This window comes from Mauremys reevesii, linkage group 5, assembly GCF_016161935.1.
Source record: "Mauremys reevesii isolate NIE-2019 linkage group 5, ASM1616193v1, whole genome shotgun sequence".
Classification (NCBI taxonomy): domain Eukaryota; kingdom Metazoa; phylum Chordata; order Testudines; family Geoemydidae; genus Mauremys; species Mauremys reevesii.
Genome location: NC_052627.1, coordinates 31,913,723 through 31,941,353, shown reverse-complemented (window position 1 = coordinate 31,941,353; position 27,631 = coordinate 31,913,723). Strand labels below are relative to the sequence as shown.

General features: G+C 41.5%; 1 long non-coding RNA gene across 1 annotated transcript; it reads right to left on the bottom strand.

Moving 5' to 3' along the window:
* Window positions 1–127: 127 nt before the first annotated feature.
* On the bottom strand, window positions 128–19,252 carry LOC120405685. Its single transcript, XR_005598769.1, has 5 exons — window positions 19,130–19,252; window positions 10,260–10,416; window positions 6,129–6,729; window positions 3,360–3,439; window positions 128–360 (listed from the first exon to the last, which is right to left on the bottom strand). It is a non-coding gene; the product is annotated as an uncharacterized LOC120405685 (long non-coding RNA).
* Between the last annotated feature and the right edge of the window lie 8,379 nt (window positions 19,253–27,631).

The following is a 27,631-nucleotide window of genomic DNA, read 5'->3' as shown; positions in this document are numbered from 1 at the left end:
TTTGTAAATAACATTTATTTTTATAATTAAAACAGGAAACACAAATGAGTTACAGTCAGAGATTTATAAGGTAATATAAGCTACTATAATAAGCAACTACTATAATAAGCTTAAGGCTGACCTGTGCCAAGCAGCATGGGAATCTCTTGCTTATGTTTAGGCACCTTTGCCCCTCAGAGTCCTGACAGGACAAAGGTCCCAGTTTCTCCTTGTCAGGGATTTTTATCCCCTTTAGCCCAGAATCCAAGCTGAGGAGATGAGTTCATGCACAAGTCTCCCCTTCCTTGAGGGAGGTAGGAATGCAGTCTATAAGGTCCCTGTCCTTTGATGCTACACGATGCCTCTTTTGCAGGATGAGCACTTTCACCAAATAGGAAAAGATGCATTAAATGAGGTAATCACACAATTAGAATGCAAACATTCAATATAACTTCATACCATGGGATACAGATATTATAAGCAGGATTAATACATGAAGCATTTTTAATGTCTATATACATTGTTGTTATACTAAGAGCTATTTTAACGATACACACCCCACAGGCAAGCCAGACTGGTTTCCAGCTATGCATTTGTCAGTATTCAGTGAGGCTCTGGGCCATTGGCATGAGCTGACACCTGGCCTGCCAACATCACAACCATCATAGGTACTGAAAAGGTAAAGGAAATGACCAAACTACAACTGGGACATGAGTAACTGCAGTTGCAGCTGGTGTTCATGATCAAATGAGTTCTGAGAAGTGTCACATACTTGTTCCTTTTAGATAATGACCCAATTATTTTCTCCACAGTAGGTACATAATTAACAAAGTCACAAAATCAGGTTCCTGTAATTCAGGGGTTCTCAGACTTTTACACTGGTGAACCCTTTCACACAGCAAGCCTCTGAGTGTGACCCCACTTATACATTAAAAACACTTAAATATATTTAACACCATTATAAATGCTGGAGGCAAAGCGGGGCTTGGGGTGGAGGTTGACAGCTTGCGATCCCCCCATGTAATAAGCTTGTGACCCCCAGTTTGAGAACCCCTGCTGTAACTGAAGGACAGACTATACTCAACCTTTGTTAAAACAGCCCTGAGTGAGCTAAAGCAGTGCTATTGTTAAAAGGAGTTCTAGAGCAAGGATCAGCAACCTTTGGCACGTGGCTCCGCAGGTTTGGCCGATCGCGGCTCCCAGTGAGTGCGGTTCACTGCTCCAGGCCAATGGGGACTGTGGCACGGGCTGAGGGATGTGCTGGCCACCTGGAGCGGCGAACCACGGCCAGTGGGAGCCGCGATTGGCTGACCCTGCGGACACAGCAAGTAAACAAACCGCCCGGAGTGCCAAGGGGCTTGCCCTGGCGAGCTGCGTGCCAAAGGTTGCTGATCCCTGTTCTAGAGGTTAAGACCAGAAGGGACTGCCAGATCATCTAGTCTGACCTCCTGCATCCCACAAGCCAACACCAGCACCTGAACACTAAGCCCAATATTAGACCAAAGTATTACAGCTCACAGGAGACTAAACTATTTAGCCCAACTGATTAAGAGTTCTCCCGTTCTGTTACTATGCCCCTCTGATCAGTACGAGAAATTAGAAATTATTTGGTATTTGGAAGGTCCTGCATTTGAAGACTTACAGTTAAACTAACAATAGAAGTCATATTCTGAGGTTATAAACAAGGGAAGATATTGTGAAAATTTGATTATTATATATTAATTTTGTTGAATCTCAGTTGAGTTGGGTGATAATAATTTGGAAGTTAATGTACAGTTAAAATCAATTCTATTTCTGTGGTCAAGCGAAAGAATTCCTCCACACTAGTGATAAATTTGGCTTGGTTAATTAAGTTTATCTAACCATTGTTTCTTAAATCATTATCATTCTTACTCCATCCAAGTATTCTCTTGAGAGCTATATAGTGAGAACTTGTTTGTAACACTCCTCTGGCTACATCTCTCCAAATAAACTGTTAGAGCATACGTGAGAAGGTATCTGAATACTCACAGGTCAATAGGTCAAGTACCATAAGTCAGGGACTTTGGGTTTGTTTGATAATTCATATGTTGCATTCCAAAGGATTCTTTGTGGATTCTGCTATGGTATTTATGACATAATCTCTTCCCATCACAGTCAGATAACTGAAAGTGTCCATCAATAAGTGAAGAGGAGAAACACTTGCATGTGTGATTTCATGAGGGAGGTAAGTCAACCATCACATGTCGAAGAATCTCAGCCAAATAACACACATTAAACCTGAGTGTCTCAGTGCTATCCCAGGAGGAGCCGTATGCAGATGTTACTAGGCATTTACAATACAAAATCCCTTCTTAGAGAACTAAATCAAAGCTGCACCACTGAGACCCATGAAGCTCAAGTTCTTTGTGGCACAGTTTCCTTGAGCACTTTTTATAAACGCTTCCTAAGCACTTTATGAGCTATGAAAACAGTTGGGGAAACTGTGCAGCCACGTAAAGGTCACATGCTAAGTACATTCCTGGAAACCGTTCAGTACGAGTCGGGAACCAGCAGAACACTGACAAATGTTGTGGACCTAAGACAAGCCTCCACATTCAGGCTGCATTCTGTTTAACCATTTACCATAATTCTAATGCCTAGAATTTATCATTTATTTAATGTCCGCTCTATAGTAAATGAGTTCCACTCACTAAATTCACTCACTTTATTTGGTTCTATAAATCAGGCTGCTGGAAAAGGCAGCTGATGGGTTGGAGTATACATCTTTTTCCCACTCTTGTTTCTGTCTAGATTATGGACTAATTGTTTGTATAAATAATTCCTTAAAGAAATGCCATTTTTTGTACTAGCTGACTTATGTTTGCAATTTCTGTAAATGCCATTAGTTGTATCATGGCCTCCTGCTCTTAAATTGTTGGGTTCTGCTAACTTGTTTTGGATTGTGTATGAGTGCTCATTGACGCAGCTATCTGAGAGTGATGACATAACATAACAGCAGATAAGGTGTCCAATATCTTGTAGTCTACCTGAGATCAAATATTAACTGGGCTGATTACACTTCAGAGAGGACCCAATCCTGCAAGGCGATGAGCATCTCTGGCAAGGTGCTGAGTGCCCTTGGCTTTCACTGAGGTTAATGGTAGTTGAAAGCATTCAGCATCTCATAGGAAGCACTTAAACATAATGCAGGATTGGACCTAGATTTAGGGCTACACTTGACTTCAAATGTTGTTGTTTCTGACCCAGATCCCTGTTTTTTCATTTTTATAGTCCTCCTTTTATTGGTGGCCTTGCCACCCATGAGAAGGATACACTACTCTTTACATAAGTCAGTGATACGGACATGTCTCTGTCGGTTGCATTAGGAACACCCAAGTACAGCACAACAGAGTACTTACAGGAATACGAATGGTGACTCAGTTATCTTCAGACTCTCTTATCCAGCTGGTCTTCATTGGTCAGCTGAATGACTTGCATTCTGGGGGAGAACATGGTTAATAATGGTTATGGGTCAAGGGTTTTGAGGTTCTGAGACTAAAATCTGTTTAACAGATCACAACATAGAATGGATAAAAAAATAAGCAATGGGATGGTACTTAAAATGCACTGGATTCATTTGGATACTAACTCAGTGACCAACCTATAGTTTCAGAAGCATTGGTGAGAGGGGGTAATTCCCAGCAAAAGGTGTGAACAGCTAGCTAAAGAAACATAAATAGTGCTGTTGTTTAACCAATACTTAAGTGGGTTGGGGGAAAACAGTAGTAGTAGATATAAAAATTATTTTTACTCCAAACTGGCAACTTCTATGATCCTTCAATGAAATATGCGATGAGGTAGAATACTGTAAATTTAATAACCCTACCTCTCAAACTGAAAACCTTTAAAAACACTTCACGAGTAATAGAGATGTTTGTTTATACAGTAGCTATATTTCTCACAATAATGTAGCAACCTTAGAATAAGCCAATAAAATCACAAAGATCCTAGAAATTTTTCAATCTTGATTTTCCGTTCAAGTCTAGGGGACTACTCACATGCTTAAAGTAAGCACTTGCTTAAGCACTTTGTAAGGTCAGGGCTCGAGTGCTCAGCACCGCCCCACACTAAGCAGGAGGTAGCTCTCTTAGGAACTGATTTTAAATGTATAGGGAAGAATTTTGAAAAGCACTTACGTGACTTAGGTTCCCAAATCCCATTGACTTTCAATTGGACTTGTGCTCTTAAGTCACTAAGGTGTTTTAGAAAATCCCACCCATGAATTATATCACAACAGTGAACCTTTAGACATGGGACATGCGCTTCTCAGACGTTTGTTTTTTCTCAGTACAAGCTTAGTAAACTGGCAATGTACTGATTTTCATTGGGAATCTGTTCTCTGTGTAACTGAAAACTGCATTCTGTTTTCACTGTCATGGGCACTAACTCTAATGCTAAATTTCCTTAATTTTGTCGTGTTTTGGTCAAATTCCTCATCTGACTTTTTTTTTTTCTGCATACAAAAAGTAAATGGGGCCACTGAGCTCATGGCAATAAATCCGTCCCTATTCTAGAATGCTAACTGCTTAGTAATAATCCTATCCAAAAGTTGCATTATAAATCTGAGTTTCTTGGCTGATTATTAATTTTTCTTTTTAAACAAAGGGGTCAGTCAACTGAACAGCCAATATGCTAATCACCCCCTTTTTCCTAAAGGAAGAAAAGAGATTCAACTGCCAAATTAATTGAAAACAACAAATCCCCATGTACTGGCAGTTTCAATCAAGTATTTTAGGGGTGCTTCAGGAGAGCTCTTTCCCACACATTTCTAAAGTTGTGGCAGAAATGTACTACCATGAAGCTTCCTATGGGTGAAATTCACTTCCTCCCACATACAGGCTACATTATCTGACTTTTTGCAAGGGTTGGGCGGGTAAAGACCTTCCCACCAACCTGTGGGCAGGTATGCCTCAGGGTTGCCACATAGTGCCTCTGTAGCTGTTACCCTATCTGGGCTGGAATAGCAGACACAACACCTCTTCATCTATATACCATGGGTTTGGACTACTAGCATCATGTCCATGAAAATCTAGTAGCCTACAGATCACAAATACCTGTGCTAGTCTGTTGGCGGCTAGAATGGAACCTTGCTTCGCAGAACTGAGGAGGAGTACAAAGCTACATTGCAAAGCTGTTCCATCTCCCAGTCCATGTGGAGCCCAACTGGTGTAGAGGGTAGCCCTACAGGATCTTTCACTGAAGTTTACATCACGATAAACAAACAACATTTGGGAAAAATCAACACTGTATAATCTAATTCATTGATAAAAAATATTGTCAAAAGCTTGGAAGCTGCTATTTGGGAAGTAATACCTCCAAATCAACTGGGTTTCCTAAAGCATTAAGCGCAAATAGTGCTGAACTTTTTCATTATAGGATAAACCTGTAGAAAAGCAGCCTTCTTCCCCATAGCTAGATTAACACTAGACAGTGAAAATACCTCTGATCGTTTCTGTGCATAAAACCTATTCACACTGGATATGGATTAATTTGGGCTAGTTTTTTATTGATTTAATTTAGATTTCCTACACAAATCCATCTGTGGGAAGACAGAGATATTTATAATAGAAAAACAGTAATATATGAGAGCGGTTTCTTTTGCAAATTTCAGAATTATTAGCTCTTAGGCAACTTCCAGCTAATGTAAAATCTTACAAACCACAACTATGGAGATGCTTCACCACTAATGGCTAGTGAAGTGCAAAGGCTTGAGTGGATTCAAACTCTGTTCACATAAGCCCATGAAGGTTTGGGTGTTTTTCCAAGCCTCTGTGGTCTGGAGATTTTGGAGTTCCAGTGCTTCTTGGTTTTGGCAAGCCAGAAATACCAAATAGGACAGACTTTCTTGTGCTCTATCTATATTTCTACTTCTAGGAAAACAAAGATGTGCACAAACACTTGTTTTTATTTTATTCTCACTAGCAGGCACCAGGACAATATGCTTATAAGGCAGTCTACACAAGTTTCCATGAGAAGTATTCTTAAGTGGCAATGCTTTATGGCTCTTTAGAGCATTTCTTGGTGCAAATGTAAAACATTTATAACCTTAATTTACAACTCATTTTATTGGGTATCAGAGACTTGTAAAGCAATTTATCTGACGGCATAGGTAACAAAATACTACTTACCATTAACTCTCTTCTTCTTGCCCTGTTCGCCTTTGCCAGAAAAAGTCATTGCCTAATTGCCTTGCATACTGTAGAAATCAGTAGCTACAGAGGGATGTTTCTATTCCTTGGCCCAGTTCTGTATGGCTTTTTTTCTCTAAAGGTTCTGCTGTTTAAAAGTGATACATTTTCAATTCTCTTCTGGGTTTCTCTCAGTAATAGAACGGAGACGTCATAAATTCAATCTCCCTTGATTTGGATACGCAGTCCACACATTGTGAGAAAACCAGTAAAGGCAGCACATCTAGTTGCGAAATCTGTTAAGTCCAGTCCTCTACGCACGCAAACGGGAGGTCCTCCACCATCTCTGCCGTGCTAGTTTTGTAAGCCACGAGGAAAGCATGTAAAAGTCACTGTCTTTGGTAGTCTGAAAGATTCAGAGACCTTGGGATTGCCCAAAATAGTGGCATACAAAAGACTTAGTGGAGTCAAACAACATACAGTAGTTTGCTGAAAATATATGGGATGATCTCTATTCATGGAACACCCCCGGACTACCTGTCTTCTCCTTCACTTCCTCCTTTCTTCTCTTTTCCCACCTTCAGTCTTTTTTCATTTCCATCTTCAGCAAATACAAATGTTTAATTGAAAAAGAGACAGTAAAATTAATTGGTTCCTGTTGTTTTTACAATGAAATAGACACTTTATAATGCACACTGAATACAGAACAGTTATAAGTGAGCGCCTTCAAACAACTCCTTGTAGGATCAGGCCTCTACATTTAGCAAAGTCTCCAGTGTCATACTACTCCTTTATAGTACAATATCAGATGCTTTCTAAAAATGTTTGCTTAAAAAGAAAAGGAATTTGTACATAGTATAAAGTTTTGAAAAAGCAGACTTCATCTGCAGTTGCAAATCTAAGTGAAGCAAACTATCGAGGAATTTATATATCTGAGCACCTCACAATTTTTAATTTAGCCTCACAACATCTGTGTCAGGATAGGAAGTGATATCATCATATCATACCTGGGGAACTGAGGCACAGAGAAATGAAGTGATTTGCCTGAGGTCAGACAGGAAGCCTGGGGAAGATCAGGGACTCGAACTAGGATGTCCTAAGGCCTAGGTTAGCACTCTAACCACAGAACCATATTCCCTCACTGCTGTTTTCTTTATGAAAGAAACCTTATGGGAGAATGGATGGTAATGAAGACTTGTCTTGACTATTGATAGAGAGAGCTCACCCCTCTCTCTGTTCTTGATTCAATCTTACTTACATTGGTAAAGCTGGAGTAATTCCATTGGAATTAATGGCATTTGCACAAATATAAAACTAATGCGAGAGCAGATGCTGAAGTTCACACCTATTCAAGCAAAATGAGAAAATGCTTTTAAAAAGTTAATTTAAAACCACACAGTAGAGGCAAGGTTCAAATCTATTTTTATTTTTTTCAAAATGAAATGATGGCCTTGCTCTCGTATAGATCATACATATTTACGGAGTTGAAATATTGCTGATGTGATTCCCCAAAAAATGGCCTGAAATAAATTCTTCCTGCACTTGGTAAAATGTTGAGCAATCCCTCTAAAACTTCCCTCTCAACTGAAATTCTGTCATTTTAACTGCTGCTGAGCCCTTCAAAAAGAATGGGAGAGAGGAAATTCTGTAACACGAGTGGCTGTTTCATGGAAATAGTTCAGGAAGATAAGCAGTCAGACAAGGACAATGATGAAAATCTACGAAGACATTGGTACAGATGTTCAGGGTACAGACTGCACATTGTTTCTACTTTTTGTTATCTACCTTTGAGACCATCCTTAGTTACAGCTAGTCCATTAAAAGCTGTAGCCATCACTGCAAATACTCAAGGGTAAATCTGAATAAAACTATAGGAAGGAAATTCTGCAGCTTAAGGTTTTGGCAAAATGCCCTGTGAAGAAGATATTAGCGGAAATATTAGTCTATAGAATTTCCTTTCTCCAGTTGTGTTCAGTCCATTAAAGGTCGCTGCTAAGAGACCATCCAACCAGGGTGTGCTGGTATGGATTGCAGTAAGAAAGAGTCAGTTCATGAGACCTAGAGGTTTAGTTGACTGAGGAAGGAAAGTGTGCACACTGCTAGGGGTTCTTTGATGAACTAAAAGAAAAAAGGAGCATCACATTCGCTTGTCCAAAAGGAAACGGAACTCAAAAAGCTGCCTAATAACTGAAACCAAAAGGAAAGCTGACAACTTTGAATTAAGATTTAAAAAGTCTGCTCAATTTTCTAACATCAAGGTGCAAAAATAGCCACTGGAATCTAACCCATATAATCTGACTGGGGCTTGGAAATAAAGCCCTGTTTCTTACTACAATTTTTGTGCATCAGACTCCTATTATTTAAAGCAGCCACATGCTGACCGTTAACTTCTATACCTATGGCTTATTTGCTAATTGTGCCTCACCGTTTCCTTTTTTTTAGCTATTGCAATACATGCAAAACACTACCAAAAATGAAACATTAAGAAATCATCATGAAAATATTCACACACACACAGGGCTCAATTTTTCATCTACCTGCCACATGGCTAGAGTGTATTATGTTTTCTCTGGGTACAATGTGTAATCAGTGATCATCAGGATCCTTCTATGCTCCCAAATAGGATTTATTCCAGATCGGTATCATTTCCACTTTGGGGCAAGTGGATTTCAAAGTGGTCTGGCAGAGAGGGATTATTGAAAAAAACAGTCATTAGATTGAACCTGACAGACTGGTTCACTGGATCACAGCACATTCTTGCTTTTAGGTGGAATAATTGATATGGTGCAACTTTTTCCAAATTACACTGTCTAGAGGAGATATATGTTAATAATGTTCTAGGATGTATATGAATCCTAGAACATGGGTTCATAAGCCAACATTAGCTCCAAAGTTAGTATATGACATTGGTTCTGAAAACACAATTTTTTTATTTAAAAAAAATAGCATGCTGGAACAGATATTGTACTAATTTCACGTTTCATTCCTTTTAAAACTACCATTTTCTTAAGATAGGCACACTAAATTTTCAAAAGCTAATGAGCACACAGCAGCAAGAATAAATTCAGGAATACATATCCATTTGAAATTATTTTTTGAAATGTCAGAGTCAATGGTGTATAACTCTCTCCTAATTATTTGAACATTTTCTGTGAAATGACAGAACATACTAAGAGCCGGTATAGCTAAAAATTCAATAAACTTTTTGTGGCATGTTAAATACATATCAGTAAACTGACTTTTGCAGTATGTCACACCTCTACTTTTGTCTGCTGGGTGCTACAGGTTGTACCATGCCACAAGCTACCAGGGACATGGCATAATTTAGGTATAAACATAAAAAGCAGGTCTGACATCTGCCACTTCATTGAAATACCTGCAACAAAATACTGATACCCTTACTGATTTATTATGGCAGATAACTTTGTGGTGACAACAAACACGATTAAATGGGATATCTCCAGTACAGGAGTTGCATGATTTTTTGCTTTTGTGTGACACACAAACTGTAATGGATTCATTAAATACCATGGGCAAGATCCTCAGCTGCTGTAAAACAGTGTAATTCCACTAAAGTCAGTGGAGTTTCACCAACTGAGGATTGGACCCAGAGCATTATACTATCAGAGAAAGACTTAAAGCACTCCACTTCGAGTTATTTTAAAATTTCCTTGTGTGTTTTCTTTGCATTTGCAGCCCACACAATGAGATCTCTCAAGAGAAAAAGACATGACTAAAATATATATATAAAATCACAGCCTAAAATCATACCAGGACTGTGGTTACATGACTGTCTGAATAACTACGTGGACATGAGGCATTCTCTCTGCACTCACTCCAGGTGCAGCACTCCTGCTCCCGGGAGAATCTGGTCCAGAGGTTCATTCCTCCTTGAGACTTTACATTCAAGTGGGAGGTGGGGAGGAAGAGATTAAAATTGCTCCATTTTCCCATAAGGCTCTTCCTTAAAGGTACTCTGTCCAAAAACCTTTACATCTCAAACTTAGGCTTTTCAAATATTTTGCTAGGTTCTTCCTGAGCAAGGTTACAGTAAGGAAGGACCACTTATTATATATAGTATCAATACATCAGAAATTCTATAAATATAATGAACTGGGAAGGGAATTTCACCTGTCACTGTGGATAACGGACAGAGCAATCAGTAAATGTCTGCTCTCCAGAGGTTGGACTCCGTATAGAATAGACTTCTCTGCTTCCGGTGGTGAAAGAATTTCAGCAGGAGCTCAGCATCCCCCACACACAAAAGACCTTTCATCTCTTTTAGGATCTGAAAACAAATAAACAAACCAATCATTTGTCTTAGGCTGGGATAGGAACTGGTATAGAGGGAAAAAATACCTTCTCAGTGAAAAAAAGTTAAAACCCCAGCTCCTCCATGCCCCATACACCATACTATTACCCCTTTTGTTCCCAGGTGACTGGATTTCCTAGAGACCTATGAATCCACACTGATCCCTGTTATTTTCCCTCCCCCCTTTTTTAATATGGAAAGTTATTAAATGAGAAGCTTCTCTTTAGAGTGCCCTCTCCGGTCAGGGTGCCCTTGTTTTTGACAGTACATGCAATGAAGGGAAGAAGACTACACTCGCCAAAGATTATAAGAATATAGGACAGAAGAAACATTACTTAAGTCCATTAGTCTAAAAAGTGACAAAGGTGAAACCTAAACTTTGGTGAGTCCATTAATCACACAGCTCCACAGCTATGGGCCTTGGAGCAAAACTGGTCTCTACCTACTAATGCCCTAATTTATAAGATTTTGTATGGGTGCCAGCACCTGCCAGCACAGAACACTTTATAGGTTTGGGGTGTAAAAATGTTCAGGTGATAGGAACTTCCAGAATCATAACTGGGTAAACAACAGAAACAAATCTCTGAGATTTTTTTAAAATGATTAAATGTGCATGTACTTGGGAATATTTATGTCACTTGGGCAATACCCTTCCCCATGACCGATAGTATTTATAGTTGAGAATCTGTCACATTATATTATTTTCTCATGAAGTAGAGAAAATTCACCATCAGATTTTTATGGTGTCTGTATTACTAAACATAAAAGCACCCCAAAACAGTTTGAGGTTAAAAGAGTCGTCATATTGCTACAATATTTATCCATTCATCACCTTCAAAAGTTATTAAAAGCTAGACATGAACAACAATGCACAGTACATGAACTCAGAAGTGATTTAAAAACTCTAGAGGTCCCTGTGTCAAATTACAGCTGGGATGGATTTTTTACTATTGTAGAAATATCAAATGAGGATAATCTTTCATTGGACTATTAATCATTTGGTTACTTTCCTACATCATGAACTGCAAAACCTTATTTATTCTAACTCACTTAATGCATTCTTTCCAGGATACATTTATTCTATGTATCTGTCATTTTGATATGTATTAGATAATGTTAGCACTTCCTTTCAAATGTGCTAACAGGTGGACAGTTGAAAAGTTGAACAGTTAAAGAGGGCTGATGTTTCTGGAAAAGGGCGCTCACCATACGCCTGATCCAGCAAAAGTTTTACATGGCTTTCTGAGCTACGCAAATCCCTGAAGGCTGCAGATGCTGGCCCCAGGGCCAGACAAACTATGAAAAAGAAAGGTCAGCCTGCTGCACAAGCCATGCCTCCCCCATAACGTCTCACCCCAGCTCTGCAGGCCAAACAACAGAGCTGCCTGTGCTGTACTGCTCTCAACTTTCAATTCTCCAGCCTCTCTGTGGTAGGGCTGAGCAGCTTAAAGCACTGGCCTGCCTAGACCAGAAGTGTATTTTCTCTTTTTCTCACTTTCAGATTTATTCTGGTGGTGGTGAATAGTCTATTTTGTAACATTATGTCCTATACTTCTCAGTGTTGGTTTTAATTTACCTGTATTTCTTGATAGTTTAATCACTCTTGCCAACTCAAGGCATTAAAAAAAGTCAAACCCCCAAAGGTCATGAGATTTGCTTACAAATCATAAATATCTGTTGAATTATTTATTTGCCTTCTTGTTTCTGATCCTTTAAGATTGAGGGCTAGAAACTTACTTTAAGACAAACGAAAAAGACTAATTTATTTCCATGAATGCAGAAGCTGAGGCTTTAAGAAGAGATCCAAATATTTTAACACTGAAGATAAAATTATGCGAACTGACAACACTGGGTTAATACAAATGCTGTATAAAATCTCTCCATACATAGCTGCACCATATTTGCTGAATAACATATCACATTGCCCCACACAATCTCCTATCATACATTATTTAAAACTGGAAGGAATGTATGATACTGTAATTTAGAAGACAAAGTTAGATCTGGATAAATGAGAGATCTGAGGAGAGAGAATTAGGGTACCTTTAAGGAGAACAGTTGCAAATTAGTTCACATTGGGAATATTGCCATAAATTCTAGCAAAGAGGCTGAAGACTGAATGTGAATGGAACCTGAACTATCTCCTCACATCTACAGGTGGCTTCTTCACAACAGTGAGGCACTTGAATAGGGCAGTATGGGAAGCTTGTATTTCTAGTGTGCCTGCTTTACATGTTTTATTTGCTCTCTCCCCTGCTGCTAACTCCTCTGCTTCCTGCCTGTCCCTATTCTCCCTGCACACCCATACCTCTCTCCCCTTCCTTCCCTTTGTTCCTAATCTCTCCCCCAGCCCTACATCTTCTGTCCCACTCTGCTCCCGCCCATATCCCCCTTCCACCTGGTCTTGCATCTCTTCCCCCTCCCATCACGCCCCATCTAGTCAATCAGAGAATCATAGAACATCAGGGTTGGAAGAGATATCAGGAGGTCATCTAGTCCAACCCCCTGCTCAAAGCAGGACCAACACCAACTAAATCATCCCAGCCAGGGCTTTGTCAAGCCTGACCGTAAAAACCTCTAAGGAAGGAGATTCCACCACCTCCCTATGTAACCCATTCCTGTGCTATTCCTCACTCCTTCGCATTAGAGTCGGGCTGCTTTCTGTTCCACACAGCTTTGGTATCAGCGGAGGGAGCACTGAGACCACAGGAGAGAGTCTCCCTGCTCTAAGTCCCAGTGCCTGGTGTCTCAGTGGCTCACAGCAATGAGAATAATAATTACAAGTGAAAGTCCTGGGCAGCTCCTGCAGTCATAGGAACGGAACATATACTTAGTTCAGTTGGCACATAGCATTTGTGATGCAAGGGATCATGTTCACTGTAGATGGAATTTTCACAGAATTTAGCTGCTAACCTGTAACAAGTGTCCACTGAATATGTGCAAACCAAGATTTTTTTTTTTTGGAGGCTTGTAACTTGGCCAAATTTTCATGCAGACAGGAAACGGGACCTCCCTGCCACCCGGCTGCCAGCCCTGCCAAATTTGAAACCCCAGCTCCAAAGCATAGAAGCGCTAGTGCTTCTCAACAAAACGTGTGCAAGAGTTTTTTAACTTGGGCAGTATTTTTCTCTAATCTCATTCTTGCAAAGGGCTGAACCATTTTAGCTGAAACTTTCTCCACGTCAATCTTAGGCAGAAACCCACCATGGAAAATTCCAGCCCAAACAGTTTAAGTTTGTCAAAGTGATAACCAACTGAAAATAGGCTGCTATAAGGGAAAGTGTAACTACCTGCACTAGTATCAGACTTCTGGATTCTTTAATGTTTGCTGTGTTTCTGCTGTGACTGTTGGTCATTTGTCTATCACTATATATTAGCAAACAAAAGTTAAGTTTAGTGGCAGTTAAGGTATCCTCAAGACACACTTCATCACACCCAAAACCTTAAAACAATGGAAATAAGTTGTGTTAAGGGGAAATATTTGTGCATTCCTTTACATCTTCATATGGCCCACCATGCTCTCAGTTTTATAGTCTGGTTTTCTGCCATTTCAATGAGATTTTTACAAAAAGATTTAAAGCCCTTTTTTAATACTGAACTCTGTCATACAACCATAACTACGCTTCAGCTACTGGTGCTCCATAGGAAGGCAGTGTAATACCGACGTGTAAGTGCTCTTTCAGTCTGTGGAGGTCTGGAACACTCCATGCTACCCACCAACTCTCATGGAGAGACTAGATACAGTGCCACCTCCCTCCCGACCCCCCCACTAGCAGAAGGCAAGTGTGACTACTGTAACAGCAGGGCTTGGGTTAGCATGCACCTAATGGGCAAATAGGGGGATGGGGTGTTTAGCATCTGCCTGACTCCATAGTGATAGAGTCAAGCATTTAGGGGAATGCAGCGTCTACCATTGTGACTAGCTCCTGCATCCTCTGATTCTTCTCATCCCCCTCCTACCTGCTTGCACACATCCGAATGTAGCGCTACATGCTTATAGAACGTTTATAGTGTTATTTATGCCTTTATTTGGCTGTTTCATCACGCACACCTTTATCATCCTATTTGACGGCAGTGCTCTGGGCACCTTTTGGTCAGAGCATAGCTGAGCCAATTTGGACTCCGCGTTGCTATGAAATACAGCCAATAAAACTGCTCCTCAGTCAGGCATTGGCAGATGTTTCTGCTCCCCCCACCCCACCAGTGGGAATTCCATGGATCTCTTCTCCTGTTTTCTATGTACAAATGCCAGAACAGTTGAAATCTGGAAAGTTACGACTCAGCGTCAGGAACTGACTGGCCAAGCGTGCTTGAACCTAAAGAAGAGCTGTCCGGAATAGGGAGTCTGACAGACTAACACGAGGCATATGCCAACTTGGATTTCATGTCTGAAATGGCTTTATAATCTTTTACAGCAGTTGAGGAGTACTTTATCCTCAACAGCTGTCTTCCAATCACTTATTCAATATCTGTAACAAGTGTGAGAGGAGAACTTTCCCACCTCCCCTTCCCAATATCTGTAACACGTGCACTAGCCTAGCAAGGCAAATTTAAAGTGACCTCTTATTTTTCACTTTTATTGTTTACATGTGGTAGTTTCATTTTGAAGCTTGAAATATATAATTCTGAAGTCACATAGGTATCCTTTCCAAGAATATCTTATTGCCATTAATACTTCTGCCCACATATTTTAAGTCTCAGGATATTTTCATAATATATTAATTAATGCTATACTACAATGTGACACTTCTGGCATATATCACCAATCTTCCCCCTCCCCAACATTTTGTGTAAATCTCTGTGTTTTATAACTAGAGAGAATTAAATCTGCTATCAAAACAGATTTTCATTCATCCTAGGAGTGCCATAAAATTGTAATGTCTTTATTATTTAGTGTGCTTTATATGTCAGGAACAATTTTATGTTTTTCACAACACTGAGCAATTTCTTCAGTGCTGCAGGATGCATATTCCCTATGGTTTCCCCATATTGCCTAAATAAAGTGATTCTATATCAGACAGAGCTAGAAAGCTATTCTTTGAGAGATTACACATAATATTTTATGATTTTTTGGTGGTGTCAAATCAGTGGATGGTTAATATCTAGGATACTCTCTTTGCTTATAATTTACTATTAACATATACATATTAATTTTATCGTAATATGAACTTAGAATTCACCACCATTAGCCAATTTCTCTTCTCTACAGCTCTGGCCATTTTTGTCTCTCTACATCAAACTACTATTTGTGAACTTTCACATCACTTTTTAGAACATGTAGACACACGTTTTCAAGCCCTGTCTGCCTAAAGTTAGATACCTTTTGTGGATGTTCAGGCACCTAAATAAAAGTTCCGTGATTTTCAGAGGTAAGGCACTCCCTAAGCTCATTTTGAACTCACAAACCTCATAAGATAGTGTGACCGAATGCTCCACTGTATTCACTCCCTACACACTATTGTAATAATCATTGTACAAAATATGCCCTGTGAGGTATCATTTGAAAATTAATAACTCACAGGTCAATATCATCATAGTGAAGTGTATATAGCAACGTTGTGTAAGGTTATGAGCCTCCCTCCCCCGATGGTGTCAAAGGCACATGTTCAAATTCACATAGCCCCAGTTTGGTAGAACTGGTCACGGAAGTCACCATTTCCATAAAAGCTGTAGACAGAGGCCAAAGACAGAGAGAGCAAAGAAAGAAGACAAAGACTATCTGCATTTCAGCATACACAGGTAAAAAGAAACAACATAACATCTCTTTCCCACTAGGTTCCATGTCTCCTTGCTCTCAGCTGGATAGAACTTTATCCAGGGGTCACTCCGTCTCAAGAAAATGCATTTTAAAGGGCAACAACTATAAAAGTAGGGGCAAAAATGCCAAGTTATGTCTCCCTAGCCATCTCTCTTGAACCATAGATAACAAAAGAATCCAGCTCTTTGACTCTGGGAAGGATCCTGACCTGAACATTGGTCAGTAATGCTGTTGGGAGCATGTGGTAAGAATTTTACCTTGAACCAAGCCTAGATTTAGTATACCTTTACCCCACTATAACATGACCCGATATAACACGGGTTCACAGATAGCGCGGTAGCAGTAGGGCTCACCGGTGATTTAAAGGGCCCGGGGCTTTGGCTGCTGTGGGGAGCCCCAGGCCCTTTAAATCCCGCTGGAGCCCTGCCACTGCTACCCCAGGGTTGCGGCAGCGGGGCTTGGCCAGCGATTTAAAGGGCTGGGGCTCCCCGCAGTGGCCGGAGCCCAGGGCCCTTTAAATCACTGCTGGAGCCCCACCGCTGCTACCTTGGGGCTGTGGCAGTGGGGCTTGCCTGCGATTTAAAGCGCCTGGGGCTCCGGCTGCTGCAGGGAGCCCTGGGCCCTTTAAATCATTGCTGGAGCCTTGCCGCCGCTACCCGGAGCTGCGGCGGCAGGGCTCTACCGGTCATTTAAAGAGCCTGGGGCTCCTCGCAGTGGCTGGAGCCTGGAGCTCTTTAAATCACCGCCAGAGCCCTGCCGCCCCTACCCCGATATAGCTGAAACCCCATTATAACGCAGTAGGGATTTTTGGCTCCCCACGACCGCGTTATAGCGGGGCAGCATTTTATCTTTCTTTCTCTTGTAACCATTTCTGGTTTTAAGGCCTATACTTGTACTGACTCAGAACCCTACCTGCTTTTATTAAATAAACATATTTTATTCTTTAATCAAAACTAATCCAGTGTTGTGATTAAACCGAGCTGTGTGGGTAACTCCATTTAAAAAGGAACAAGTTGCTTTATATTGTTCCCTTTTAGTATAACAGACCTAAAATATCTGAACTAATATGGGGGGGGGGATTCAGGACTATCTGCTCCCAGTTGAGATCTGCTGAAGTATGTATGGCCTATCTGATCTTGTGCTCCATCTTGTCTTGTCTGAGGCTAATTGTGCTATGTGAAGATGTCTTCATTGATTACAGGTCAAGCTGAAGAAAAGAGAGCCTAGATAATCTGCTTTTCCTGATTTGATCAGAGCTCTAGATAAGTTCCTTTCTTCAGAGCTTCAGTTAAGTAAAAGGAGTGATGAACGGTTAAAGAATACCAAATCTCTCACATACTGAGGAAAATACTGGAGGAAAAGGTAAGCATACAGAGTTGAGAAAACAAATATTTTAAAACGTACTTCACATGAATTATTCTGAGGAAAGACAGACCCTGAAAGAAAGAGGGGTAAAAAAAAGAAAAGGTGGTTTAGAGGCACAGAAAGAAAAGGAAAACAAAAGCCATTAAAAATATACTGAACAACTAGGAATTCCCCTGGCTAACCAAGAACTAACTTTCTACAGTGACTGCATCTCACACAATCTGGCATTCTGGACCTGTAATTGTTCCCTGGTACAGGAACACTGGTGGAATCTGTAGTGTAGACAGGACATAGATGTTCTTAACACTTCCTTCACCCTGTCTACACTACAGTTTCCACTATTGCTACAACGAGTGGAGCTGCACTGGTGGTGATTTACACACCTGATTTTTCCTGGCATAGACAAAATGCTGTGTGAGACATTTGCCTTTTCACTTGGATACCACTAGAACCCAGTCATTTTAAAGCACTCCTCTTCCTCTGTCTCTTTTTTGGAAATTTATTGAGCATCCATCTTATTTGAATCTTCTCCAATATAAAAACTACTCAGAGGACTTTATTGGTTCTCCTTTTTGGGTACAATCATGGTAACTGGTCTGGTTCATCAAAGTTTTACATTTATTTTCCTACAGAGAGGATCACTCTTTTTATTCTCTATTTGAGTTTCTTAGAAAAAACAATACAGTATGAAGCCTTCTTTGTATTTTAGAATCATATTTAGGCCCTATTCAGTAAAAGCACTTAAACATGTTCTTAAATTCATCATCATCCAGTAAAGTGGTTATGGTTAAGTATGTGACTAAGGTGCGGCCTTACATAAGGTAATTTACCATGCACTTCGAAATATCAAGAGCTATTTTTCACCATGGTCATGCTAAAATAGATAAATCCCAAGCACCGGGAGCTGATGAAACTTATTTCAGAACACACCCAGCACTGTTTCCTTCTACTCTCTAGCCCCACCTACAGGGCCTACTGTTTCAAAACTTTGATCTTTCTGAGATTACTCCTGTTCAGTGCACAGACAGGAAATTTCAACAGCTATAATGCTTTTTGAAGTGATGTCCTGGGACCTGAAGAGGCACAGGCCCAGATTCACAAAGGTACTTCAGCATTGAGTGTCACAATGCCTAACTTTTAGGTGCCTAGACAATCACATGAATACGCTGCAATCCACAATGCCTGTACAATGAACAGAGAGATGGGCAGCTTAGAATGTGATTCTAGGCAGGGAGTCACCTAAGGTAGCCAAAGGGAAATGCTGAGAAGGGGTTTGTGTCCCAAGCTCCACCCCTCTCACAGTTAGATGCTTAAGACCAGGCTGCAGGGAGGCACCGATCTCTAGTAGTGATTCACAAACAGGAACTGCTCTCCTGGAGTCAGGCAGTTTAGGCACCTAAGGTGTTTCTTGTGAGAATGAGCTAGGCAGCTCTCCTGCTTCCTAACACAGCCAGCAGCTAAGCTTTCTTCTCTGTCTTTCCTACCTGACTCTTCAGGACCCGAACAAAAGGGATCCGCACTAGTTGAGGAACCAAAAGAAAGAAAAAGGCTCTGCACCAGGTTTACCTTCCCCAAGGCAGCTCTAACATTTGGGAGTCTCCAGATGATCCTTCCTGCAAGGCATTTTCAGGGTAGTTTGTAAGTAGGCTCTAGCCCCAGCCAGAAAACTACCTAAAGAGATTTACTCCCTCTCCCTCAGCCACCAGGAAGCTAGGCTTTTCCTTTTTCATCTCCTCCCTCCAGGCTCGATACCTACTTCAGGTGTAGCAGGGCAAGGCTGATTGCAGCCACAAGTTCTGTTTAACCCCTTCAGGGCCAGTGTGGGGTTGGTGTGCCCCATCACAGCACCTAAGTACCTTTGAGAGTCTGGGCCACAGTCACTATGCCACTTCCTCAGGATGGAATTAAAACTTGTGTGTACATGCTTGAGTTGCAAATTATACTATTAACCAAGAGACTTTACTCTCCTGCTTCCAACATATACTCCGGACTCCCCCTCAGTGACTAATAGTTTTCACAAGCTGTATGTAAATGTCTGTTTTCCTCATGGTGGCTATAATTTTGCCATATTATAGCATTCACATTCTTGGACCATTCCTTTTGCAGGATTTGAACTTCACTGGATCATAATGCTTTTGAGATGCAATGCTGGACATTTCTGTGTGTTTTCTGTGCGAATTTGGGGTAGGAATGTAAGAAGCAACAAAAAGAGTGAGAAATTTTAAAACTGCTGGGTCTGCACCTTCCCCCGGTGGGACTATTTGGGGTGAGAGTGGGGAAGGAGAGATTTTCATTAAGGCTTTAATATGGGCTTATTTTTTAATTGTATTATATATTTTTAAGTGCAGTGAATTCAGTTATCAATGCAATTAAGAATGAAACGTATACTTAATTAAAGATGCATAAAAGCACACTAGATTGACTTAAGATTTAAATTCTAAAGATTTACAGGACATGTTATCATAATCACAAATATTGTTATGCACGTGTATTTCAGTAGTGCCTAGGGGCCGCAGTGAGATCAGGGATCCATTGCACTAGGCCCTGTACAGACACTTTGTAAGAGACAGCCCCTGTCCTGAAGTGCTAGCAGTGTAAACAAACAAAAGAAGCGAGGGGGAGAGAGAGAGACCATCAGATTAAATTACTTACCCAAAGAATGGCAATAGCAAAAGCAGGAACTGGACTCAGGTCTCCCAAATCTCCAGGCAGTAATTGAGCCACTGAACCACACTACTTCTCACTCAGATGCTTTTAAAACAAAACTCCTGTGTTTAGATTGACATGGTTCGGTATCAATCACAGGACTCTATTACCACTTCCACATCTGCATATTTCCAGCTCATCTCAATCTGGAGTTGGGTGAGGGCCCAAAGGTCTGCTTTCATGCTGCAGCTCGCAGGGTTGGAATTTAACTCATTTCAGCTGCTGTAGACTTTCATTCACACCATGTCCATGTTTCTATCATTTGGATTAATTTTTTACTTTAAAAAAAATGGCAACTGTCTTTCCTCACTTATTTTTTTTTGATCTAAGCAAAAAATCAAATCAAATGATTGTTCTTAACAAAATAGAACATTCGCTATCAATATCAGTTACATGTTTCAACTGTTTGAATAGGCGGAGTTTGACAAGTACATAATATGGGCCTAATCCTTCACACCCTCCCACGAGTACTCCTGTTGAAACCAGTGGGATGACCATCCACTTGAATAAGAATTTACAGTGCTGAGTCCTTTAATGGCATTTGGGTATTGCTTCCCAATAATATGAATATAGGCAGGGGCAGTGCTGACTGTTTGCAGGATCAGTTTTTCTAAACTTATAATTAGTATTATTATTAGTAACTCATATTATGACAGCGCCATGGACTAGGATCCATTGTGTTTATCACAGTACAAACACAGAATAACAAGAGTTTATAATCTAAGTACGAGGCAAGAGATGGATACAGACAGGCAGATAGGGAAACACAAGGAACCAATGAGACAATATTGGCCAGCCTGGTAGGTACCAGTCTCAGCACGCCAGCAGCCTAACTGTTGTCAAGTTTTTTGTAGGAATCATGGCAAAAAAAAAAAAAAAGTTTTAAGGCAGGTTTTGAAGGAGGATAATGAAGTAGCTTTAGAGACGTTTACATGGAGTGCCTGCCATGCGTGAGGGGCAGCATGGGAGAAAGAGGATGTTCTCTGAAAATTCAACAAGTAGACTATGATGGCTGGCAATATCTTGATAGTGAATGAGAGATGATTTGTAAGGTGGGGATAGGCCACGAAGGGCCTTGAATGCAGGGCCGGTGCAAGAATGTTTCGTGCCTTAGGCGAAACTTCCACCTTGCGCCCTTCTTCCCCACCCCCGCGCCCCCACCCTGAGGTGCCCCCCCATGGCAGCTCCCCCCCTCTGCCCTGAGGGGCCCCCCCCGGGGCAGCTCCCCACCCTCTGCCCTGAGGCACCCCCCCTGCCCCAGCTCACCTCTGCTCCGTGCACGAGCACCCCAAGCATGCTGTGGCTGCTTCACTTCTCCCGCCTCCCAGGCTTGCGGCGCCTAAGCTGATTGGCGCCGCAAGCCTGGGAGGTGGGAGAAGTGAAGCGGTCACGGAGTGCTCGGGGAGGAGGCGGGGCAGGGGTGAGCTGGGGCAGGGAGTTCCCCGCGTCCTGCCCCCCCCCTCCTTACTTGCTGCAGGTGGCCCTGCCCCAGCTCCCTCCGCCTAAATGCCGGCAGCAACTGGGGCGGCCAAAGATCTGGTCACCGCGGTCGCTGCTGAAGAAAATGGCGCTCCCCAAATGCCAGTGCCCTAGGCAATTGCCTAGGTCGCCTAAATGGTTGCACCGGCCCTGCTTGAATGTGATGACAGATAGCTTGCAATTTGAGGCAATTCAGAAAGGGGTGGTGTGATCAAAATGATGGGTTAGGGAAAAGCTCTTTGCAACAGCATTTTGAATGAGTGGGACAAACACCACTTGTCAAAGCCAGAAAAGAAGATATTCCAGAGTTGACACATGAGATGCTGAGAGCATGGATGAGAGTTTTAGCTGTGTGGCTAGACAGGAAAGGCCATATCTTAGACATGTTATGCAGAAAGAATCAGCAAGATTTAAACATAGTCTGGATGTAAGGACCTAGAGAGAGGGCTGAGTTGAGGATGATGCCCAGGTTACAGGACTGAGCGACAGGGAGCACGGTGGTATTGTCTGTAGAGAGAGAGGGAGATGGGGAGGGCTTTGGGGGAAAGATTAGGAATTCTGTTTTGGCCATGTTGAGTTTAAGCTGACATCCACGAGGAGTTGTCAGCGAGACAGGGCAAGATTTGAGTTTGGACAGGAGATAGGTCTGGAGCACAGAGTTCTCAGAGGCATCTGCATAAAGATGGTAGTTCAGTTGTGTTTGTGGAGCAGATTACCCAGAGACCAGGTGTAGAGGGAGAAGAAAGGGGTACCAAAGCAGAGTCCTGTGGAATTCCCACAGAAAGCTGGAAGGGGGAGGGTAGGGGTGAGGGGGAGGAGTATCCTCCCCCAAGGACACTCTGAAGAAGCAATTAGAGGGGGAGAACCAGAGGACAGAGCCATGGAAGTCAAGGGAGTACAAGATATTAAGACGAGGAGCAAGGTGAATGGTGTCAGTTGCGGATGGGGATGCAGTACTGGTGTCAAGTTTTGTCAGGACGTGGTCATTAGAGGCTTTGGTCAGAGCCTTTTCAGTGGAGTGCAAGAGGAGGAAACTGGATAAGAGAGGGTCTAGGATGGAATTGGAGGAGAGGAACTCTAGGCAGCAATTGTAGACAGCATGTTCAATGAGCTTAGAGAGGACAGGGAGATGGGGAAGTTGTTGGAGAGGCAAGTGGGGTCAGGAGTGTTTTTTTTTTAAGATGGGCGTGACTAAAGAATGCTTGTATTGTGAGGGGAGAGCGCCAGAGATGGGCGATTAGGGAGCAGGGTAAATGGATGGGATGGTGTCACTGGAGCAAGTGGAGGGGTTAGAAAAGTAGAGAAGACGAGAAACTTCTGCATCCAGGATAGGGGAGAAGAACAAGAGAGTTGTAGGAAGGGGAAGAAGGGGAAATGAGTAGAGGGGAGAGGGAAGGTCACGTCGTACTTTGTCAGGTTCCTCCTTGAAGAAATCAGTGAAATCCTGTGCATAGAAAGAAGTGGAATATCCTAAGATCTTGGGACAGAATCACTGAGATCCAGCAAACACTTTTGTTCTCTCTCTCTCTGGAAAGCACCTAACATACTGTGAATACAACGGTAAAGAAATGATAAACAACAACAATTATTATGGTAGCCCCAAGACCACTAGTTATGTGAACAACTTGATGCTTTTGAATAATCTAAAAGGGTCTAAAACATTTAAATACAAATATTTGAAAGGTGTAAGCATTAAGGAGGGACAGCATGCGCTAAGGAGCTATGGGTTGATATTAATAAAGAAAAATGTAGGCTGTCAAGTAAAAATATTCTACCATTAAGCTATGGAATTATCTCCAAAGAGCAGTAATGGAAGCTCCATCAGTCGAGTCATCTCAAACTGAACTAGATAAAGCTGTAGACAGCAGAATGTCGGGAACAATCTTTCATTGGCAGGTGATCCAATAGCTCTTTCCCACCTTTACTGTTATGAGTCTTATCTCAACAGTTTAATAAATTTCTAATTTGTGAACCCCTAATTTCTTATAAGGTGAAGGAACTAATATTCAAATTGGACATTTTTACAAGAAAAGCTATTAAAGAAGCAGAGCTTCAAACTTTGTCCAATGTACCGTGTGTCCGGAGTTTTAACCAAAACTATTATTACATGAAAGAATGGAGAAAATTGAGAATAGGGTCTTGTAGAATGTTAACAGAATACCAGCCATGTACATACAACTTTAGATTGTCAAATGACAGAAGGAATCTCTTTGGTAATTCCTTATTTTCTAATTAATTGTGTCAGGAGTTTGAAAACAATTAGGTACTAAAAAGGGTAAAAAGAGTCTTACCTAATTCCTCTGCACATCTTAAACACTTCCATGCTGTGTGGTGGTGATCCTCCACATTTAAAAGGACAGTAATGCTAACTCTATAGGTGTAATACAGAATCTCATTCTTAATTCCTGAAAAATAGTGAGAAAAATCAATAGTTCAGTACAGTGTGCATACTACTTAATTTACAGAGTGCTGTAGAGATGAAGATATTGCAGAGGTTAGATGATATCATTCAATGGGATATATATTTTTTTAAATATCTGCTGTTAGGTGCAATTTGGGCCAATTCTAAGGCAAAATGTTGCTCTTCAGAAATGTTTTTATGAGCGCCAGGATTTCCATCACTGGTAGAGAGGGCTTGATTGTATCCTGAGAGAGGGCTACTCCAGCACTGGTTGTATTCTTTGTTTTTAAACACATCCGTATTACTTGAAAGTCATAAAATACCATAAATACCTGAAGCCACTGTTTTTGTGTGTGTCAATCTTGCCCATATAACCTGCACATAAAAAAAATACTTTGTTTGCTGTGACAAATCTCTGTGCCTATTATATGATTTGTTGGTTTAAAGTAAGAATAGGCTTAGCAGTCTCATAATTTGTGATGACTGGCTATAATAAAACATGCTATCGGTGATTTAATGGTAAGTATATGGGACAAGAACAAGTAACTTCTGTATGCACCAACTGTGTGGAGCTGGGAGAGATAAAGAGTACACATTGCCCAAGATTTTCAAAAGTGACCAGTAATTTTCAGTGCTTCAATTTTTGGTGCCCAATTTGACATACTTTAAGATGGCCTGATTTCCTGAAAGTACAGAATAGCCAACTTCTGAAAATCAGGACTCTTTTAGGTGTTTCAAGTGGGCATCCATAAACTGAGGAATCCAAAATCTGCCCACACAATTCCAGTTGCAGGATTGTGGCACAAGTCATCCTTAAAAGAATCTATAACACTTTGTTCTTATTGTATAACTGCAGGGGTAGCTTAATCCACTAAAACCTATTTTGTACTGTTGGATTAAAAAAACTTGAGTATTTATTTTCTTTAAGAAAAACCTGTTTGGTGCATAACAGCCCAGCACATGGTCTTTATCTGAGGCAAAAGGAAACATTGGCATACCATTAGGAATAACGCTATCTTTCAACAATACTTCAGCTTTCCTTAGAGCATTAAGTAAATGCTTTTAGCTTGCCCAGCATATGTTTGACTGTTGATTAAATATTATGTTTGGTTGTTATCTTGGGCTATTAGTACTTTGCTAATTTGTGTGCCCCTGGCATGATATTGACAGGCAGAGTGGGGGGAATTTTTCTGTGCACAATTATGAAAACAAAAAGTCTAGCAGTGACATCAATCAGTAATATAAAAATTGAAGTATAAGATGGTGGCAATAAAACTTGTTGAGAGTGCGTTGAGTAATTTCTATATTTTGATTTTTTTGTTGTTGTGTTAAATATGCCTTGCTGTTACAATGAGGGGCCACATAAGTACTTCTGGCGTCACTCGTAGTGCCAAGAAGGGGCTCAGCGCCCTAAACACTCTCTGCTTAAACAGGATAAAAAGAGTAAGGTTTCACCCTACTTTAATCATCATCTCTGCTTAGGTTCCAAGAACATGGCTGCTACTATTATTTATTATATGCATTAACGTACAGACATAGGATAAGTGCATTCCATGTCCTGACAGCTTACAATCTAAATAGACAAAACAAGCACAAGCTGAGGGAAAGGGATAGTACGTACAAACAGAGGGATGGTGTGAAAGCACCAACTTTCCAATGTGCTGGGGGGTGCTCACTGCTCAACCCCTGGCTCTGCCACAGGCCCTACCCCACTCCACCCCTTCCCGCCCCCTCCCCTGAGCCTGTCATGCCCTCACTCCTCCCCCTCTCCCCCAGAGCCTCCTGCATGCCACAAAACAGCTGATCAGGAGGGAGGGGGAGGCGCTGATCAGTGGGGCTGCCAGTGGGCGGGAGGTGCTGGGAGCAGGGAGGGGGAGCGGATGGGGGGCCGCTGACATATTACTATGGCTCTTTGGCAATGTACATTGGTAAATTCTGGCTCCTTCTCAGGCTCAGGTTGGCCACCCCTGTGATAGTGGGAAGGATGATGGCAGACAGGTGAGGTGAGGCTGATGTGAGGAAACTGTGAAGGAGGGGGGTAGTTGGAGCAAACAACCAGTCAGCAGAGGAGTAAGAATGGTTCTTCAAGATTTCTGCTTTCCTGACCAGTGTAGAACTTTCTTCACCCTAAGTACAGAAGATGACAATTTCTTAGGGAAATCATCAGTTTCATAGAATATCAGGCTTGGAAGGGACCTCAGGAGGTCATCTAGTCCAACCCTTTGCTCAAATCAGGACCAATCCTCAACTAAATCATCCCAGCCAGGGCTTTGTCAAACCTGACCTTAAAAACTCCTAAGGAAGGAGATTCCACCACCTCCGTAGGTAACCCATTCCAGTGCTTCACCACCCTCCTAGTGAAAAAGTTTTTCCTAATATCCAACCTAGACCTTCCCCACTGCAACTGGGGAAGGTCTAATGAGACCATTAGCCGCCAAGTTAAGCCCTTTGTCAGAGTCACTCGCTAACTGAAGCTTTTGCTGTAAAGAATTCTCCAATCGTATAACCCACAATCTCCAGATCATCAGTTTTTGCATCCATCCTCTTTCCTAGATTAGCAAATGGGGTTGACATATGGCAATTTTTGAAAGAAATATCCACAGTCAGATGGCTGCAATTGAAAACTCCTTAGAGGAGGTTACAGGGCAGGAGAGCGTGTGTGCAGCTGAGTCAGAAACTCTGCAAGCTGCTACTGCTTCTCTCAATAAACCATAGTGAGACTCAAGAAAATAGATATTTGTCCTTCTGTTGAGCTTTAGCTGAGATTTTATTCTTCCTTCTGCCAGTTGACGTTAATTTACAAGCTAACAAAACAAACCATCCCGCCCCCCTCGCCCCCCGCAAAAAAAAAAGAAAAGAAAGAGAGATAGGAAAATGTCAGATATAATAATCTTGTCACCTCAGCACTGGAGACTGTAATGTGCTCTAAGTGGGATACACCCTCAAAGTCTATTCAGAAACTTCAGTTTTTGGTCTACTTGCACAGCATCATTTCCAGCAGGGTGCCTGTTATACCTTGGCTCTGAGATCTTCACTGGTTGCCAATTCACTTCTGGATGCAATTTAAGGTGCTGGTTTTAATTTATAAAACCTTAAATGGTTTGTATCTTGCCTAACAGAGATGCCACAAGTCTCCTTGTGCGATATGTCAGAGGCTGAGGTCAGAGTCCATGCAGTTTAAAGGGAACAGCTTCTAGAGGCAGAAACATAGATTCCACCCCCCTATATTTCCATTGCGGGGGTGGTAGCCCCCATTGCCCTCTTCTCTCCCCCACCCCTGGGTTAACAAAACAAATAGGAAAACCCTATGGTTTATGCTTTGAAACAGTATGCAAACATCTTGGCAATAATTACCAGAGAATAGCAACTAAAGTCCCTCACCACTTTTGCTCCTGCTTAGTTATACAGCAAGGAAATCAGTGACTGAGTTCCAGTTCTGCTTTGTGTAGAATTTCACAAGAACTTATGTGATGCTACCAATC